Source organism: Nicotiana tabacum, chromosome 2, assembly GCF_000715075.1.
Source record: "Nicotiana tabacum cultivar K326 chromosome 2, ASM71507v2, whole genome shotgun sequence".
Lineage (NCBI taxonomy): Eukaryota > Viridiplantae > Streptophyta > Magnoliopsida > Solanales > Solanaceae > Nicotiana > Nicotiana tabacum.
Genome location: NC_134081.1, coordinates 2,862,136 through 2,884,599, shown reverse-complemented (window position 1 = coordinate 2,884,599; position 22,464 = coordinate 2,862,136).

Sequence of the window (22,464 nt, the reverse complement as noted above, 5' to 3'; positions counted from 1 at the left end):
AAATATCAAATTTCAAGTGAAAACAAAAAAACAAAAAAGAAATCTTTACGTAAATAGTTAGTTGGATTCATTGTTATTTTTCATAATATGAATTATAATTATACATTTGCATATTATTTATAGTTTAAACGATTGAATGAATACGTATTGGGGTTATTTCTTTCAACCACCAACAAGGCAACTATTCATTCATAAAAGAAGCATGGACAAGAATTTCATCACTTTGCTGATTTTATTGTCAATCTCAAAGCTTGTGTCTACTCATTTTCTTTAGTAATTAGCTAATATCTTTTTCATTTGATGTTCGATATCTGTTTTAAGGTCTAACTAATTCGAATTCGCATCGGGAAGTCTCATATATGATAGTATTAATTATATTACTCAGACGAGTTTACCTCCCTTGTATTAAGTTAACCTTTTTAGTAATCTAGTTAAGTTGTAACTAGAATTAGTTAGTTTGTTATTAATGTGTACTTCTATATTACTTAGAGGTTAGAAAGTTAGCATTAAGCTGTATGAAATCCTCTTTTCGATTGCTCTCAATTTGCTCTCCTCTCAACTTACAATCGCAATACTCATTTGATATTAAATTCAACTTGGAGATTTAACATAATTCCCTTTTAACTACCTTTACCAGAACACAGTTTTATAGTTTAATTAACATTATGGAAACTACAACAATATTTTTATTGCTAGTTCTCTTTTCCCTCTTTTGCTTAGGCAAATTGTAACGTAAGTAATGTTGTTGCATGCCAAAAAGATGAACAGCCTGACATTTGCACTTGATTACTCTATCTTTGCAAGACTTTTGCAAATAAGGTCCCATTTGACGAATTTTTTTTAAAGTTACTTCATGCATATAATTCCAACTGTCTTCATTTTCTTTCTTTTTAATAAAGTATTTAGTACTATTATAACTCGTTGATCGGACTAATTTGGCCGGACCAAGATCCAGCCGAGAGAGGGCAGTCTTTAGAAACAACAAGTTGGGAAAGTAAGAGAACGTTTCGCGTTTTCTTATCTTATTCCGGCTTGGACTAATTTTGATTCATATAGTATAACCTCTCTAAAAAGTGAAGCAATAACCTTCTAAGAGGTTCTTTATTCCAGAGTTTGAACCAAAATCTTTTGATGGAGGACTAAAGTATCGCAATTATCCTATTGATATATAAATATGCAATTGGCTTTCTGAGCAAAATAAGCGTTAAAACACAATCTCTTACCTTATTATTTTTCAAAAGCTAATTTTTCGAAATTTATTCTTCCACTTTTCGGTGTTCAAGTATTTATATATATATATATATTTCAAAAAAATCAACAACACATTCTTATTCTGATCAATGAATCAGAGTTCCGAAACAAAAGGAGAAATAATTAAATGTTGAAATAGTTTCTACTCGAAATGATCTAGATTTTTAAATTAAGAGTTCTATAAATTGACTCTTGACAAGAAAAAAAAAAACAAATGCATATCTTGATGATTTCGCGACTAGTCGTTATAAAATGTTGTTAAAATGTAAATTGTTGATGTCTTCACTGTTGCATGTATGGATGGATTTGCTCTTACCGCGTCATTCAGACCGCAAACAATAAATAATTTAATTAATTAAAGGGTCAAGAAATCATTCTTCTTTACCATAGATAGTCAAAATCCACGAGTTGAAGTCTAAGTGCAGAAAAACTCGAGAACAATAAGAAGTCATTATTATTTGTTAGTTCGACCCGTTCAATCAGCTACTGATACTTGTATCATGGTAGGCTGTCTACATCACACTCCCTTAGGGTGCGACCTTTCCCCAGACCCTGCCTGAACAATTTCACAGCTCAAAAAATTTTATTTCCCATTTTGTTTCTCACACACACACACACACACATATATATAAACTCTATCGTACCACATATATATATATATATATATATATATATATAAACTCTATCGTACCACAATATTTTTTTTTCTTCAAGATTTAGAATAACTCATGAAGCATAAAAGCTTAAGAATGCTAAATTCTGTTTAATTACTAAAAGTTATTTAGTATAGAATCAATAACATCTTAATTAAGAAAAAAGTTTGGTGTAGAGTTGCAGAAGGGTGGCATGACTCGCCAACACTAATAGGAAAAAACAAAAAATAAAAGATAAATATAAATGAATTAAAAAAGAAGCCTTAAGAAAGAAGAGTCTAACAAGGGAAAGATTTAAAGTCTTAGCTTACTTTTTTAACAAATATGACCAACTTTCCAGTTTTGATATTTAAAGAAGAATCTCTCTTTGTCATTAAATATACACATATTATTTCCAAAATATTTTTTAATACTCCCATTTTTTTCTTTATCATTTTAAAATATAAAAATTACTAACACTTTATTTTACTTGTTAGTTGGGTATGATTAGGTCAAGCTGTACTTTACATATTTTAAAATGATATAAATATAAAGGTGATAGTGCTTAATCTTTTTTCTTTATAATTGGGACCATTTCCTCCACTTGACCTTTTCAAGATTCAAGGATGATCAATGCACGTAATAGCAATCAATTTCGCGTGCTAATCAATTGCCTGCTCGTGTAATATATATACTTTGAAATCGTAATGTCATTGTTTGTGCAAAACCTAATCATTTTTTTTTTCCTTTTGAAAATTACTTCATAGGGAAGGGGAATTCATAAAAGTGTTATTAAGAAAATTCTAAAATTGCTAAATATGAAAATAAAGAAATATAATTCATAAATTGGATGTAAATGAAAAAGGATGGAATGCTAATTCCCTCCCTCAAGCACAGAGGCGGACGCACTCTACAGGGAGAGGGGTCAGGCGTACATGAAAACTTCGTTAAGAACTCTATGCATACTTGAAAATGTCTTCAAGAAATAGTTACATTTTAGTATAGGTCTCTGTACTAATCTTTCTAAACAGTGATAAATTTATATTGAATGTCATAGTGACCTCGCGACTGCCAAATTATGAGTTCGCCTCTGCTCAATCAGAAACGGAATGACTTCTTGTTGGCAAAACGAAAAACTAAATAACGACGGTAATTCTCTGAGCCAATCTGAATTTAAAATGTTAGACTCTATATGAAAGAAATGAGGATATATGAGTACTTCACGACTAATTCGTTTGTCATAAATTTAAATATTATTTATCCTTCATTTAAATATGTTCACAAAATACTATGACTTGTTTTATTTGTAATATTTCTTCTAAGATTTGGATTTCATTTCAAGACTTTTATCTTCAATCATTTGATCTGTCATGCCCGGCCAACATGTATAGTATATGATTAGTATTTTAAGTACTAAATTGTGTTTCTCAAATAAAAAAGTAATCCAAGCTTGAAGGTAGTTAACCAACTGTTTTTCTTGGATTCGCGACCTAACTCCAATTATTAGCTAAAAAGAAAAGAAAATAAAAGGAACATTAATTATTGGGATTCAATAATTTCTTTAACAGAACATTTTTGTTGGTTTTTTTATTTTGATAAGCAGATAGCACTATTTTTCTTATTTCTCCTTCTTTTATTGGTGTCTTTTCCAATCAATAAAAGACCTCAATTTAAGTAGAAAATAGCCCCTTCGGGATTTGAATTGCGAGTTTGACATGATTTCACATAATCTAAAGATGCGGCGTTTTAATTTCAACAGGTTTTTGAGAAACAGTTTTGAAGAGAAATTATGCATTTAGATTATTTACCTAATATTGCTTTTGGATAATAATGTACTCTCCTTATGTTCTAGTTTTTACGGATAGAACTCTATATAACAGCATCCATATACAGTCAAACTTTTCTATAACAGGCTCGTTTATTCCGAATATTTTTGGATGTTATAGCGAAGTATTGTTATAGAGAACATATATTATAACATAACATGAAAATTAGTTCTGGAAAAAGCATGGTGAAATGTTGTTATATAGGGACGCTGTTATAGAGAGGTCTGACTGTATAACAACACTTCACTATAAAAGGTATGTTTTTTCTGGAACCAATTTTCATGTTATGTTATAATATATGTTCTCTATAACAGCACTTCGTTATAACATCCAAAAATATTCGGAACAAACGAGGTTACTATAGAGATGTTTGACTGTATGACAATATTTTTTTTAGTTCTTTTCAAAAAAAAAATGTTGGCTTTCGAAATTTGAAAACAGTTAAACTTAAAATTTTCATTTTATCTTTAGTAACATGCTCTTATTTCCATTATTTAAGATTACAATTTCAGAAGTCTTATAACCACATAAATATTGTTGAATATTTATGACCACAAATTTAAAAATATATATATTTTTAAACTCCCTAATAAAACTTATAGCCACACAAATATTGTTACACCTTAGCTAATGATGTCGAGTTCTTGTTTAGCCGATGTTGCTTGATACTTAGATTTTGTTTTGTGGTTTATTATAGATATTATTTTAGTCATATGACTTTTTAATAAAAGTAATTTAAATAACCTATAACAGAATATCAGAATTTTTTGTTGGTCATTTTCTTCTATTCAAGTTGTAAGTGATAGGAGATGAAAACCTTATATGATACATTGACCATACAATTTCACACAATCCTTTTCAAAATAAAATATTTCAATAGGCGTGATTTTATGGTGTGCCTCACACAACTGATATTAATTGTGTGAGGCTTTTTTTATCTCACACAGTTGTAGACTCATATCTTACACATATGAGTTCACAAAATTCTGGGATCACAAAATTGTAAGACAAAAAAGCTGCCTCATACAACTAGTGTCAGTTGTGTGAGGCACAAAATAAAAATTTTAGCGTAAAATGAAATTCCGTTATGATTATTCATGACTTCAATACATTTAATAACAAGTCATAGTCTAACTCAGCAGACAGCAACTCTGAATTCTGGAAATGACGTGTAGTTAAAATGACAAGTATTAATCTGTTTTTTTTTTTTTTGGGCAAACTTATCCAGATTGAGACTTTATTGTTTCTTTCTTGAAATCAATTAATATCTTTTTGTTCATTTATTAATAGAATAATCCAACTACCAGATTCAACTGGATAATCCGACAATTTTGATACTTTAGTTCACCTATTTGTGCTCATTTGTTTTTTCAAACAGAAACTCCATTGTTTTTTTCTCTTTTTGTTCGTATAAAGAAAAAAAATCTTAATTGGACCCCATTAACTAGTAGTTAGCTAAGGTAGATAGGTCCTTAGACGTTATATGACGTCTGAAATATTTCAAATTTATTAAAGTTGTTCTAAAGAAGAGGAGGTCACGGGTTCGAGTCGAAAAAACAGCAACTTGCAGAAATGAAGGGTAAGACTAAGTACGATAGACCCTTGTGGCCCGACCCTTTTTCGGACCTCGCACATAGCGAGAGTTTAGTGCACCGGACTGCATTTATTTTTTTAAAGAAAATCATCAATCGTTCCTAAAGCACAAAAGGTGAATTCTTTACTTTTAAGGCGAAGCATAAATATACAGTGAAAACTTACTAAAAAATTCGTAAATATTAAATTTTGAATCTGTAATTTCAAAATTACAAAGAGCTGACTGATAAAACATTGAAGGTTGAACTGATTTGAATTAATTTGTCCAAAATTTATTTTCCTAATCTGATATTGCATAATTGCAGGAGAGTTAATATTATAATGGTAAACAATATTGATGAAACCACTGTCTTATCTCAACGGATCTTTCATACAGAAGAGTAATTTTAGCAATTGAATGACTTTGAAGTGAATCAATAAAGTTTGTGACTTTTGCTAATAAAGTACAGTTTTAATATCGTTTTAACCAGGAGACAATTAATTTTATTCCTTCAGCTGTAATTTAACTCAGTGTTAGTTTTTCTTTTTTTCCAAAATTAACTTAAGGTGAATAAGCAAAAAGATATTTTCAACATGTTCAATGGGCCCATTCTATATGGGCCAGAAGGAAGCAAAAAATATGGCATTCCTAGTAAACAAAAGATATGATGGGCCTTATGATGATCCATAGTGAAAAGCCCATAATTAGAAGATAGTCCTCATATTTTAGCTGAGCTCAAGTTATGCAAAAATAAATGGGCTAAAGTCCATGTCGATTTATTCAGTTTGTAATATGTTATTTTTACGTATTTAGTGAATTTACTATATTCGCTTCTAATTATGATGACAAAACTAGAGTTTATATTCCTCAGGAGAAGCATTTTCATTCGAGGAATAGTAACTCATCAATAATATAATGTTGCTATTTCGCATTTTCCTCCTTTTTTAAAATCCTCTTTTCCCTCCATTTTAATTCTTTTTCTCCAATGACTTTAGTTTTTGAGCAAATTCACCCCATTTGATCTAAGACCGAGGGCTTGGATCGAGGTTTTGAAAAGTGTGAAACACAATAAGAACATTGATGAAGTATAAGCTTTAATTTAGTGAAAGACAAGGCAGTAAGCAAAGCAAACTACATCGGTAATCGGGAGTAAAAGTCGAAAATAAGTTACTATAATACAAGTATTCATCGCTACTTTCATGAAGATAACTTTAACGTTAGTCTAAGATTTCCCTCGGCAGCTTTATCTCCATCTCGACTTTATCGCTAACTTATGTTTGAGTTTAGAAATACAAGAACATGGAGTATAAGTTTAAATTATAGTTTTAACTTGTTCGGGGATTGAGGTATTAGTACAACAATAAAAGCTAAACGTACGAGTGTCTTAGAAGCAATTAAGCAATTTGAACATCAAAGTTTAGAGTTTAGACTTTACATACCAAACACAATTAACAAGTATGAAAAAAAGGTAAGACCTCGGAAAAATAAGTCACGTGTGGGCACGTGATTAATCTAAGATACTAGTCGCGTGCCTGTCTTCCTCTTCCTCCACTATAAATTAAACCGAATAAAGAAAATATTGTTTTTTTAAAAATAAAAAAAAAAGAGAGAAAAGAACAAAAGGTCAAGGGGAAAATGAATGGGCCCCACATGAAAAGCTGGCAAATATCTGACACAAATCTCTGAAATTTTATCTGACATATTTAGAGTAATCTCCTTCCCTCACTGACATGTGACCCACCCCCTACCTTTTTCTTTAATTATTTAACATATTTTAAAGATAAAGAAAAATATTTATAACAACAAAAATATCTTTTGAGGGTAAAGACGAAACAAGTGAGGTGGATTGGTTTTTATCATACTTCATATTTGTGATCGTGCACATTTGGTCCAAGCCAAGGATCTATGTTCCAAATTTCCAATTACTAGACCACCCAAAATATAAGTTTAACTTTCTCTGGTCTTGTGAAACTTATTATTCTACTAGTTTGAACATGAACAAGATAACCTCCCGTTTGACCATAAAATTAGAGAGATTTTTGTAAACTTTATTTTTAAATATTTGTTAATTTATAAATTATTATCATTTTTTGGCAAATTTTGAAAATAAAATCTTCAAATCCCAAAAATAACTTCAAAGTAGTTTTTGAAGTTTTCTACTCACAAAACTCTAAATTCTTTTCAAGTACAATGCATGTCCAAATACAATTTTAACTTTAAAAAATAATTTTCATCTTATCTTCAAAAACTCATATTTTCAAATTTCAACCAAATCTATGTCTAAACGCTAGCTAAGAGCTCATTGTACATGGCTCAACTTCTTACTGTGTTACAAGGTTTAAGTCTAGTCCTTGAACAAATTTGGTTCCATCAGAGGCGGAATCAGAATTTCAACGCGAGACACCATATTCTGCTTAACCGGTTTCAGAATATCAAGTTATTTATATACTCGTATTCAAGAAATATACACATACATATACAAAAAATTTACAGAAGTTTACGGGTCCGATGCCCCCAAATGTTTTCTAAATGAGTTTTAATTCATTGCAAACCTCTTAGAGTGAAGGCAGTATACTTCTTGAAGAGGAATAAGTGGAAACAAATGTTAGTGTGAAATGGTACAAACAACTCGGAACACATCAAACCAAATATTAAAAAACCGAAAGCAATTCAAGAGCCTATTTTGGTTTAGCGGATTGAAAGTAACTAACAAATACAAAGTATATTTGAGTTGATTCTATAAACAAATATTTGTATTTGGATAAAAATACTAAAACTGATATAAACAATTGTTGTGTTTGGTTGAAAAGTGCTATTAATAAATAATATCGAAAACATGATTTTCACGAAGGTGATTCAAAAAATAAAAAGAAAGCAAACAGAAGTTAAGGGGATTTAGCATATTATATATACAAAAAAAATACTTAATATACACAAATAATATTTTGGAAAATGGCCAAAAATACCCCTTTATTATCAGAAAATGATTATTGATAGGTTCTATGCATCCCTGCTATATTTTGATGATCTAACAAACTTAATGCTAAGAACTAGATAAGGAACCTGTTACACATCCTCAAGTACTTAAGATCAACAAGTCTCAAAGTCGGGGATATAGTTCAACTCTTCAGAGTCAGAGAAACAACAGAGGGAACAAATGAATATCAGTTCCCTTGGAGACCGTACCAGTCAACTCCCCAACAGTTATAAAATTGCTGCCTGCAAACGCAGCAGTGAAAATCAGTGCAGCAGTCAACTTCATTGGGAATGCTCCTGTACCAAACATGCTTGCATCATTCAAGTGATGTCGCCAATATTATATTAATATTAAGCCAAAGACAAAACATCACTTGAACATTTTCGAAGAATCAATCTAGCCTTCTCTCAAGTCTGTGCATCTATCCAGCAATCGATTCTCAAGTGCTTCAAGAACAAAGAACTAGATAACAAGGACCAGTTCCCTGCATCGAGTTATCACATGTCCTTAGTTGTGTTGTACCTTTGTTAAAGCTTCTTACTTGGAATTCCTATTTAGCTTGGTTAGAAGCAAGTGTGTAGGAAACTTTTGTTTAATCACAAACACTGTGTTTGTGTCTTGGCTAGGTTTAGTCGAGTTGTAAGTCTTTGTAGTAGAGTTATTATAAAGTGGCTTGTAATAGAGTTGTGACAAGTTAGTAAGGGATTAAGGAGTTAATTCCTAGGTTACAAGAGGTTGTAATCTAAAGTTTGCTCAGTAGTGAAGTTGAAATCCTACAAGGGTAGATCGTAATTTTTAATCCGTGAGTTGGAAATTTTCCACGTAAAATTCTACTGTGTCGTTTACTTACTGCTGTGTGTGTGTGTGTGTGTGTGTGTATTCTGTGGGAACAGATAGAGAACCAGGTTCTCTATACAGTCTGGTGTACTCTTAGTTTCTATCAATTGGTATCAGAGCAGGTTCTTTCTATCAGGCTAACACCTAGAAAGGATCCCCATGGCTGCTCCACCAAACTTTGAAGAAGGTCAATCTACCTACAGACCACCAAGGTTCAACGGCCAATACTATGGATGGTGGAAGACAAGGATGCATGATTTCATCATGGCTGAAGATTCAGAACTCTGGGACGTTATATGCGATGGATCCTTCGTTCCTACGAAGACCATTGGTGACCCAGTAGTAACATTTCCCAAAACAAGAAACGAATTAAATGATGTTGATCGCAAGGCCATAGAGAAGAACTTCCGAGAAAAGAAAATTCTCGTCTGTGGTATTGGACCAGATGAATACAACAGGATCTCAGCATGTCAATTTGCTAAGGAGATCTGGGAAGCTCTCCAAATAGTTTGGCGCCTACCGTAGGGTTAAGGATAATAGTGATTTTCTGGTGCTAATTTTCATAACACACACTGCTTTACACTTGTTATTGTAAGAGTTTTTGATTCCAAGATCAGCATGTCAAACTCTCGAGCAGTACCTACACACATTGACAATGACCTTGGTTTTCCTGGCGAAAACTACAAAGTAGCTGCCCCAGGAAAGGAAGTGCCTCCAGTTGACCTCAGGGGAGTACCAGTTGCAGACCCCATCGACGTTATGTCACGACCCAAAACTAACCTCTGTCGTGATGGCACCTATCGTGGAACTAGGCAAGCCGAATCATTTCCAAAACAAACTGATATTTTCATTTCAAAGAAAATTTTAAGGTTATTTAACATAAAACCTCCATTTAAAGAGTTCAAATCAAAGAAAAACAGAAGTGGGAAAAAGAAAAGCCCGACATCGGGGTGTCACTAGTCATGAGTATTTACTACAATCTGTCTAACAATATCAAGGCTAACTCAGCCTGGAAAATAGCTAAATACAACTAGAGGAAGATAAGAGGGAGAAGAGCATGGGCTGTGATCGCCAAACAGCTACCTTACTATCTCCAAGAAATATCTGCAACCAGAACACTCAATAACTGCTACCGTGTCCAGCTACACTTGAATATGCACACAAGGTGCATGGAGTAACGTGAGTACGCCAATTCAGTAAGTAACAACAATAAATAAAGAGTGAGTAGTAGTGACGAGCAATAAAGCATATAACGTTCATATCATGAAATCTCAGTAAAGTATAACATGCTTTAAAAATCAGTGTTTGAATCGAATCATCTCGTTTAAACCCGGTTCCAGTAAAAAAATCATTTAAAGATATTTTTCTAACAAGTTTTCAAACCAAGGCTCAATGCAAAGGTGAGCAAAAGAAATGATGAAATCATAAATAACCCCTCGGGCAAAACATCACTCATAAACAGTCCCTCGGGCAAACCTCACAGTCACTCGTGCCACTCGAGCATACCTCACAATCACTCTTGCCACTCGGGCATATCTCACAATCACTCATGCCTCCCAGTCACTCAGTACTCGGTACTCGCACTTAGTAGGTACCTGCGCTCACTGGGGGTGTGTACAGACTCCGGAGGGGCTCCTTCATCCCAAGCGCAATAATCTTCACGGACAACTCACGTGCTATAATAATAAAGTATGATGTAGGCGGGCAGCCCCGATCCATACTCATCCTCAAAAATCAGGCTCTCGGACTCACTCAGTCATAAAATGCTGCAGGCGAGCAGCCCCGATCCTCACTCATCCTCACAAATCAGGCCCTCGGCCTCACTCAGTCATAAACCTCTCAAGCCACTTGGGCATTTCAGTAAAACAGGGCATTCGGCCCAAAACAACATTTATATGCATCAAAATAGAGTCATAAAACTGAGTTATGCGGTAAACAAGTATAAACATGACTGAGTATAGATTTTCAATCGAAAACAGTGAGAGGATGGTAAGAAACAACCCCTAAGGGTCCAAATAGCATTGGCACAAGGCCCAAACATGGCATTCAGCCCAATTTACAGAAATTCTTTCTAAAACTTATAAGTATCAAATGGTTTCAACAAAGTATGCAACTTTACAGTTGCTACGGGGCGGACCAAGTCATAATTCTCCAACAGTGCACGCCCACACGCCCGTCACCTAGCATGTGTGTCACTTCAAAATAGTAGAATGATACGAAATCCGGGGTTTTATACCCTCAGGACCAGATTTACAATCGTTACTTACCTCAAACCGCAAAATTCTTATTCTGCAATGTCCTTTCCTCATGAATTGGTCTCCAAACGCCTCGAATCTGGTCATAAATAATTCGTTTCAGTCAATAAAATTCATTGGAATTAATTCCATAAGATAAAAATGATTTTTCATAAAAATCCGAAAATTAGCTCAAATATCGCTCGGTGGGCCCACATCTCAGAACTCGACAAAAGTTATAAAATCCGAAAACCTATTCAACCACGAGTCTAACCATACCAATTTAACAAAAATCCGACCCCAACTTGACCCTCAAATCTTCGATTTAAACCAAGAGGGTTTTCAAATTTTCCCAACTCAATTCACCAATTAAATGATAAAAATAACCATGGATTCGGGTAATTTAACCAATATTGAGTTAAGAACACTTACCTCGTTGTTTCCTCTGAAAATCACCCAAAATCGCCTCACTTCCGAGCTCTAAATCGCCAAAAACTGAAAATGGGATGATGTCCCATTTTCAGAACTTAAACTCTCTGCCTAGACTTTTCTTCTTCGCGAACGCGGTTAGTGCCTCGCGTTCGCGAAGCACAAAATAGCTCCCGTCCAAATTCCTCCTTCGCGAACGCGACATCTCCCTCGCGTTCGTGAAGCACAAAAAAATGCCTCTGCCTTAATGCCTTCTACGCGAACGCGTTCAACCCATCGCAAACGCGATGCTTCATTCCCTCTCACTACGCGAACGTGACACCCCCCTACGCGAACGCGTAGACCAATTGCCTGGGGTCTTCGGCTGCTTCCTCTCTTCTTCGCGAATGCGTAACACCTCTCGCGTTCGCGATGCACACCCAGTCCACCCTTCGCGAATGCGTGCTTCTCTTCGTGAATGCGAAGAGCAAATATGCAAGCCTCTCAGTTCCTCTTCGCGAACGTGATGAAGTAAACCAGATGGTGCATCTGAAAAATTCCAGCAGAGTTCCAAGTCCAAAATCCAACTCGTTAACCATCCGAAACTCACCCGAGCCCTTCGAGACCTCAACCAAATATACCAAAAAGTCCTAAAACATCATACGGACTTAGTCAAACCCTCAAATCTCCTCAAACAACACTAAAACCATGAATTACACCCCAATTCAAGCCTAATGAACTTTGAAATTTCTAATTTTTACAAACAACTCCGGAACCTATCAAATCACGTCCAATTTACCTCAAATTTTGTACACAAGTCATAAATGACATAACAAAGGTATTCCAATTTTCAGAATCGGATTCCGACCCCGATATCAAAAAGTCAACCCCCTGGTCAAACTTCTCAAAAATTAAACTTTCGGCATTTCAAGCCTAATTCCTCTACGGACCTTCAAATAATATTCTGGACACGCTCCTAAGCCCACAATCACCATACGGAGCTATTGGAATTATCAGAATTTAAATACGAGATCGTTTACTCATAGGTCCATATCCGGTCCACTTTTCTAACTCAATTTTTCAATTATGAGACTAAGTATCTCATTTCACTCTGAGTTCCTCCCGGACCCAAACCAACTAACCCGATATAACATAATATAGCTGAATAACACCAAAAAAAAAGTAGAGATGGGAAAAACGGGGCTATAACTCCCGAAACAACCGGCCGGGTCATTACACGCTAGTTCCCATGTTGCCCTGAATGCAAATCTGGGCGTCGACCCCGAAAATAGCGTCCATAGAGACGTTCGATCAGCCGGTCAGAATGCACAGGGCGATGAAGAAGGCGGAATCAGCCTTCGAATAATATTCGAAATGTTGCAGGCTCAACAAGCTGCAATAACACAACTTCAAAATCAGAACCATGCACCGAGTAGGGTCGAACCCAAGCCATCACAAAAAGTTGTTCACAGGGCCGAACTAGTGCCGAGGAGGTCAAATATGAATGAGTCAGGGACCGACCCCGCTATCTTGAAAATGTTCGAGGAGCTGACAAAGCGAATTGAATCGGGGGAGAAGAAGATTGAAGCGAATGACAAGAAAATAGAAACATATAACTTCCGGGTTGATCAAATTCCGGGGGCGCCACCGATTTTGAAGGGTCTGGATTCAAAGAAGTTTGTACAAAAGCCCTTTCCCCCGAGCGCGACTCTTAAGCCCATTCCAAAGAAATTTCACATGCCAGAAATTTCCAAGTATAATGAAACTACCGACCCCAACGAGCATGTCACTTCTTACACATGCGCAATAAAGGGGAACGATCTAGAGGACGATGAGATTGAGTCCGTACTGCTGAAGAAATTTAGAGAAACTTTATCAAAAGGGGCAATGATATGGTACCATAATTTGCCACTTAACTCCATTGATTTTTTTTCCATGCTCGCAGATTCCTTCATTAAAGCACATGCCAGAGCGATAAAGGTTGAGACTAGAAAATCGGACCTCTTCAAAGTAAAACAGAAAGACAACGAGATGCTCAGAGAGTTCGTATCTCGGTTCTAAATAGAGCGTATGGATCTGCCCCCGGTCGCCGATGATTGGGCCGTTCAGGCTTTCACTCAAGGCCTAAACATACGAAGTTCGGTAGACTCACAACAACTAAAGCAAAACTTGATAGAATATCCAGCTGTAACCTGGGCCGATTTGCATAATCGATACCAGTCAAAGATTAGGGTCGAGGATGACCAGTTGGGGGCTCCTTTCAGGTCCGTTTATCCAAACAGGACCATCGACAGAGTTAAAATGGATATTGACCGGGAACCACGATCAAACAGAGATCGATATCAGTCATACGGTAGAGATCAGAGAAACAACGGGCCTGGATGCAACCCCGTTCGAATTGATAGAAGAAATGATCTAGGACGGAGCTCTCGAGGGCTCATGAGTAAGAGCGGTTTCGACAGAAATGTCGAACCCAAAGAAGCACCACGACTATCGGAATACAACTTCAACATTAATGCATCAGTTATTGTATCGGCCATTGGGTGCATCAAAGACTCCAGGTTGCCCCAACCTCTGCAGACCGATCCAGCCCAGAGAAATCCTAATCAAATGTGCAAATATAATGGCACCCATGGTCATAGAACAGAAGATTGCAGACAGCTGAGGAATGAGATAGCATGTTTGTTCAACGAAGGGCATCTTCGAGAATTCTTAAGCGATCGGGCTAAAAACCACTTCAAGAACAGAGATTCAAACAGACAGAATGAGCAAGAAGAGCCGGGCCCGTATTCAAACGCACCAAGGTGTCGATCACGAAGGAACATCGTACTCGATACTATGTACCGGAAGGGACCTAGTCTTTCAATGACGAGGATGCAGAGGGGATCTTACAACCCCACAACGACGTACTGGTAATATCTCTCCTTATGAATAAAATTCAAGTTAAACGTGTTTTGACTGATCCAGGTAGCTCGGCTAACATTATTCAATCGAGGGTCGTAGAACAGCTCGGCCTACAAGATCAAATTGTGCCCGCAACCAGAGTACTTAACAACCTCAACATGGCAAGTGAAACCACCAAAGGTGAAATTACTTTGCCAGTGAACGTGGCCGGGACCATCCAAGAAACAAAGTTCCATGTGATCGAGGGTGACATGAGGCACAACGCCCTGCTCAGAAGGCCGTGGATCCATAACATGAGGGCAGTACCTTCGACCATTCACCAAGTTCTGAAGTTCCCGACATCGGAGAGAGTCAAAATCGTGTACGGGGAGCAACTCGCCGCCAAGGAGATATTTGCAGTCGATGAAGTGATACCGGTATCGACACTCTCATCAACGAAGGGATCAGATTTGAAGGGAAAACAGAAGGCCAAATAGCAACCACAGACACCGGCCTCAACCCAATTGCAGGAGCAAGGGATCGATGAGGATGACGACTACTGGATCCCTCGATCCTTCATAATTTCTGATGACTCCGACGCCACCAAGTCAACGGTTGAAGAGTTGGAACAAGTCACACTGGCCAAGCATCAGCCCGAACGAAAGGTATACCTGGGCACAGGGCTAACCCCCGAGCTCAGCAAAAAACTTATCCATTTCCTTAAAGTTAACACGGATTGCTTTGCTTGGTCCTACCTCAATATGACATGGATCCCACCAGAAATTACCACTCACAAACCTGGACCCTAAATTCCGCCCGATGAAGCAAAAAAGAAGGCCCCAGTTCGAGGTCAAACATGCCTTCATCAAGGACGAGGTAACCAAACTTCTCAAAATAGGATTCATTCGGGAAGTAAAGTACCCCGAATGGTTAGCAAACGTAGTGATAGTCCCTAAGAAGTGAAACAAACTTAGAATGTGTGTATATTATAAAGACCTGAATAAAGCATGCCCCAAGGATTCTTTTCATTTGCCTAATATCGATCGTATGATCGACGCCACGGCCGGCCACGAGACTCTCAGTTTTCTCGATGCCTACTCCGGGTACAACCAGATACAGATGAACCCGGAGGATCAGGAAAAGATCTTGTTTATCACTAAAGTACGGTACCTACTGTTATAATGTAATGACATTCGGTCTAAAAAGTGCTGGTGCAACTTATCAACGCCTAGTAAACCGAATGTTCGAAGAACAAATAGGAAAATCAATGGAAGTTTATATTGATGACATGTTAGTTAAGTCCATGCAGAGGACCATTTAAAGCATTTGCAGGAGACTTTCGATATACTGAGGAAGTACAATATGAAGCTTAACCCCAAAAAATGTGCATTCGGGATTGGCTCAGGCAAGTTTCTTGGTTTCATGGTGTCCAATCGGGGAATCGAGATCAACCCCGATAAAATCAAAGCTATCGAGTATATCACGGTAGTGGATAATGTAAAGGCCGTGCAGAGGCTGACGGGGCGGATAGCCGCCCTAGGACAATTCATTTCGAGATCCTCACATAGGAGCCACTGATTCTTCTCGCTGCTTAAGAAGAAGAGCAATTTTGCATGGACTCCGAAATACCAGTAGGCCTTGGAGGAACTAAAGCGGTATTTATCGAGCCCGTCACTGTTTCACACCCCGAAAGTGGACGAACAGCTTTACCTATACTTGGCAGTCTCGGAGATAGCGGTAGGTAGAGTCTTGGTCCGAGAAGAACAAGGTACGCAATTCCCTATCTATTATGTTAGTCGGACCTTAGGTGAGTCCGAAACTAGATATCCATACTTAGAAAAAAATAGCGCTTGCTTTAATAAGTGCCTCTAGGAAACTAAAACCATATTTCCAATGTCATCCAATATGTGCTGTAACAACTTATCCTCTTCGAAATATTTTGCACAAACCCGAGCTTTCCGGTCGATTGGCCAAATGGGCCGTAGAAATCAGTGGGTACGATATTGAGTATCGACCCCGAACCGCCATCAAGTCTCAAATCTTGGCGGACTTCGTGGCTGACTTTACGCCGTCCCTCGTACCCGAGTTTGAAAAAGAACTATTGATAAAATTGGGTACATCTTCGGGAGTCTGGACCCTCTTTACGGACGGTGCTTCGAATGCGAAGGGGTCCAGACTAGGTATCGTACAAAAATTACCCACATGTAATGTAGTTAGGCGGTCTATCAGAACTATAAAATTGACTAACAATGAGGTCGAGTATGAGGCCATGATTGCAGGTCTCGAACTAGCTAGAAGCTTGGGAGCGGAGGTCATAGAGGCTAAGTGTGATTCTCTCCTCGTGGTAAACCAAGTTAACGGGACTTTTAAAGTCCGAGAAGACCGAATGCAGAGGTACTTGGATAAACTATAGATGACTCTACATCGATTTAAGGAATGGACCTTGCAACATGTACCTCGAGAACAGAACAATGAGGCTGACGCTCTTGCAGACTTAGGTTCATCGGTCGAAGACGACGAACTCAACTCGGGAACTGTCGTTCAACTTATGAGATCGGTAATCGAAGAAGGTCACGCCGAGATAAACTCCACAAGTTTAACCTTGGATTGGAGAACCAAATGCATAGAGTACTTAAAAAAAGGGAAGCTTCCATCAGATCCAAAGGAGTCGAGAGCTCTGCGCACAAAGGCAACACGGTTCACTTTGTCCGAAGACGAAATGCTGTTTAGAAGGACGTTCGATGGACCGTTGGCAATATGTTTGGGATCGGGAGATACCGACTACATCCTACGGGAAATTCATGAGGGCACTTGTGGAAATCATTCCGGTGCCGATTCACTGGTCCACAAAGTAATCAGAGCAGGGTACTATTGGACCGATATGGGGAAGGATGCAAGGGAGTTCGTTCGAAAATGCGACAAATGCCAAAGGCATGCGCCTATGATTCATCAACTCGGGGAACTACTCCACTCGGTCCTGTCCCCATGGCCCTTCATGAAATGGGGAATGGACATCGTTGGCCCTCTCCCGTCGGCCCCAGGTAAGGTTCAGTTTATTTTATTTATGACTGATTATTTCTCTAAATGGGTTGAAGCACAGGATTTCGAGAAAGTCAGAGAAAAGGAAGTCATAGACTTCATTTGGGACTACACCATATATTGATTCGGGATACCATCCGAGATTGTATGTGATAATGAAAACAATTCATCGACAGCAAAGTAACTAAATTTCTCGAGGATCACAAGATCAAAAGGATCATATCAACACCTTATCATCCCAGCGGGAACAGACAAGCCGAATCGACCAACAAAACCATCATCCAAAATCTTAAAAAGAGATTGACCGACGCCAAAGGAAAATAGAGAGAAATACTACCCGAGGTTCTATGGGAATACCGCATAACATCGAAATCCAATACCGGAGCAACACCATTCTCGTTAGTTTATGGCGCCGAAGCTCTGATCCCGGTCAAGGCCGAAGAACCTAGCATCAGGTTTCGATATGCAACAGAGGAGTCGAATAACGAGACCATGAATACGAGCCTAGAATAGTTGGACGAAAGACGCGAAGCCGCTCTCGTCCGATTGGCCGCCCAAAAATAGCGGATCCAAAAGATACTACAATCGAAGAGCCAATCTTCGACATTTTAACGTCGAGGACTTGGTGCTAAGAAAAGTCACTCTCAACACCCGAAATTGGAATGAAGGGAAATTGGGTCTGAACTGGGAAGGACCGTACCAGGTTCTCGAAATCATCGGAAAAGGATCCTACAAGCTCGGCATGATGAACGGCGAACAACTGCCGAGCAATTGGAACGTATCGCACATACAACGATACTACTGCTAAGGTACGACCCCTCCCATTTTTATTTATATTTTAAACTAACCCTTGCAGGTGTTCGACCAGAAACAACGATGGATTCTTCGACACGAAGCCTTTAGGTCTGAAAGCACGCGTTGTACTCTTTTTCCCTTAGACCGATTTTGTCCCAAATGGGGTTTTCAGCGAGGTTTTTAATGAGGCAACCATTGATCGTGCTAGCTTAGAACAATTCAACAGTATCCGAGGCTTCTTTACAATCAACCTAGAATACTGGGGGGCATTGCTCTCGAATGCCAATTTTGATGCAAGGAATTACTTCATGGAAGCATGGTCTCGATAGAAAAAATTTGTAAGGGCCAAATAGTCAAACGAACCGTGCCCGCATAGTTTGCTCGAGCCATGGCACAGAACATGTACGCATGTATAATCATTTATAAAGAGAAGTATTTTTCTTTACCGATATCTCATGCCTTAGAAATTTTTTTCTACTTTACAATTTCATACTCTCGATCATTTATGTAAACAGGCTTAAGGGTCGACCATAACCAGAGTTCGGATAATTACCCCCACGTTCGGGGATTGCCGTCCGAAAAATAAACGAGATCGATTTATTAAAACTTCGAGATCATAAAACCTTTTAGAAAATCCTCGATTTTTATAGGCCACGGCCACCCCACTCGGGGACTGACACTTTGGGCAAGCTCGAAGTAAAACGGAAAAATAAGCCCAAGGGGCAAATCCCAAACTAAAGAGGCTACGACCGAATTAACACGGGTCGGAGACGTCCGAATTTCATAACAAAACAGGTCTTCGAATTCTTTCATAAACCGGTTAAAAAGGCTACCCCCCGGGCAAAATCATAAAAGGCTTCGATAATATCAAGCCTCGAAAATTCTAATGAGTACAAAATTGTTCGAACTTTAGAACAATTCCTTATTTCATGCTAAGGCATTACAAGTTTTGCAAATACAAATGATAAAAAACTTTTTCAAGCCGAAAAGATGAGAAAGCCATAAACAATCTTTTTACAAAAGCCTAAGGACTGTTTTTTGCTTTGAGTTCAAGAGACCATCCTCGCTCAAATAAAAAACCTAAGGGTTACTTTACTTCGAGTTCGAGCAAACACTCACTCGATCGTAAAGCCTAAGGGCTATACTAGTTCGATTTCAATCAAATTGTCTAAACCTCGGACCTTAGAATACAACTTCATAATTTTATAAGGCAGAAAGGAAGAAAGTTTTTATATATATATATATATATGTCAAAAATCATTTACAAGGCAGCATCTTAAGGGTGTGGCTCCACCACTGGTTTCTCGCCGGCCGGCCGAGATGACGAAGCAGCCTCTTTCTGCGGAACAGTTTTAGATGTTTTGGCCATTTAGTTTTTGTGGGCAAAGAAGAATGGAGATTGAAGTATTTGGTGTTTTAGGAAGAACAAACAAAGGAACTCAAAAATCTGAAGATAGGAAGCTTTGGAGAAGGCAAAGAACTATAGAGATTGGAATGAAAAAGATTTGAAAGTAAAGTTTGAAATAATGAAGAATGAGGCTATTTATCGATTTCACAACGACGGTTCAAAACTGGTAATGGCCGACCGTCGACTGACGCGCATTAAATACCCGGAAGACTATACCGACGAGACGTTTCAGTCACTCATGTTGCTTATGTCACGACAATTACGTCATGATGTACCGAGGTGAAGATCGAAGGCTCAAATCGTTTCTTGTCATTACTCTCCAAAAAACGAGGGGACTATCTGTATACGGTCATTTTGTATGGTTAATCGAGACCGAGAAGGATAGAGATCTAGTGAGATCGAAGGAAGCCTGCAAAGTCGAATAACAGAAAGCCGAGGAATTCGTGACCGGGCGAAGATTGTGGCAGAGATCTCGGCATGTATCAAGTCAAGACCAGTTGATTAGCCAATTAGGAGATTTTCTTCTGTATTTAGAATTATACCATATGTAGAACTCCTCTACTATATAAAGGGGGTTCCAATCATTTTGTAAGGGGAACATTCTCGCATAACAAAGCAATATATTATGTTTTCTCTCTTAAGCTCTCTTATTCAATTGAAATTCGAGGGCGACCTAGTTCGAGGGTCAAAGTTGCGCGTTACATTGATTTGCTTCATTTTACAGTTAATTTTTAATTTCAATTCTCATATTTCTCAATTTGTGCCAAGTGAAATCACATATCCTTAAAATCACTTATAAATTTAATTGTTATTCGATTTTAAGAGTAAACAATTCCTCATTTTCATAATAATGTTATACTGCATATATTTGCATGAACAAAACCGGCAAAAAGTTAAAATATTCAGACAGTTCTTTTTACCATATGGTTAATTACTTCTTGTTAAACAAGACCGCAAAACTAATGTATGATTTGATATTTGATCAGATTTATGGGTCCACATCCAAACAAGAAAATTTTAGACTGTTTATGCCATATTTTAATTAAGTAATTTGTTAAGCAAGAGGCAAAACTAACGTGTGAAAATCTAGAGTCGATAAATTCAAAATGAATCTGATTTTAGTGTGTATACATATTTTAATAAAAGCATACAAAATAATTTATTCAAAATTTTCATTGCTCTAAATTTCATAGATTACTATTACCACATATTGCTTGATTGTTATTTTTCGCTTCGATTTTCTTAATATTTTATTGTTGCTATTGCTTATTGTCGCCATTGATTCTTTTCTATCTTTCTTTAACCGATAATCTATTGGAAACAATCTCTTTTCTTTCTCGGGGTACGAATAAGATTTACACACATATTACCTTCTCCAAACCACTGAATTTGTTAGTTGTTGTTGCTTCATTGCTCTAAATCCAGACTCTGAACATGATTTGATTTGATCAGATTGAGGGGTCAACAAAACAAGAAACTAAGTACAGGATTTGAATTTTGTTTCATGTGTGATGATTATTTATTATGATGATTATTATCACAAGATATATCAGAAAGGAAAAGGAAGACATTTGACCACAAAAGTTTAAGTTTGATTATTGTTACACTTGCCATTATCATGCCATGCATGTGGAGAGAAATAATTGTTTTATCTGCCCTAGGTCTTATCATCTTATCTCTGGTAAATAACACCTAGAGAAACATTTAACAGGGAATATCTTGGTGTTTGTAATATAATAATTAAACAAAACAATATACTAATCTTGTTTCATTTCTAAAGAAAAAACATATTTGGAAAGTGCATGGAAAAAGGAGCTCATGTGTTAGCATAAGGACTTTCACATTGGGCCAAAAAATACCCCAACATAAATAAAACTTTTTAACTTCTACTTGTAATATAAGCTTGCCATAGCTTGTAAAGAAAGTCGAGACTAGCTAAGTAGAAATTACAACATAATACTTTCTTTTCTTTTTTTTTTCCTTTGAAAGTTCTTTGACCATGATTACAGGTGGAGCTAGAGTATAATTCGGTCGAATTCAGTAATTTTAGTTCAAAATATATATTTATCTTAAAAAAATTATTGAATATATATCCCTATATCTTAATTTATATAATATATTTCGTTTTGCGAGATTCAAATTTCTTAATTCTGACAAGATATTTGAACATAAAATCTTTAAATTTTTTGAAATAGAATTTATACATTTGGAAATTACGTAAAAAAAATAGTATAAGTCACAATAATTAATAATCGAAATATTTAAAAGGCATATGAAAATATTACGGTCAAAGAACAATTCGTTTGACTCTTGAAAGTCGAATACCTTCAAATAAGTTGGGAGAGAGAGAGAGTATAATTTAATATTAATTTAATATCCAATAACTTAAAAGTACTAAAATTTGGAATACATAAAATTAAAATTCTGATTCTGTCTGTGATCATTGTTCTTTGATGCGTCTTAGTGAAAGAAAAATAATTTTGGTATCTTTTGGTTTGGTTTTTAAACAATAACCATTTTAAAGAATGCCTCTACTGCATAATATTATGAGGTTGAAGAGAAGTTTTAATGTGACTATCTTGTTATTCAAGTGTAATAAAA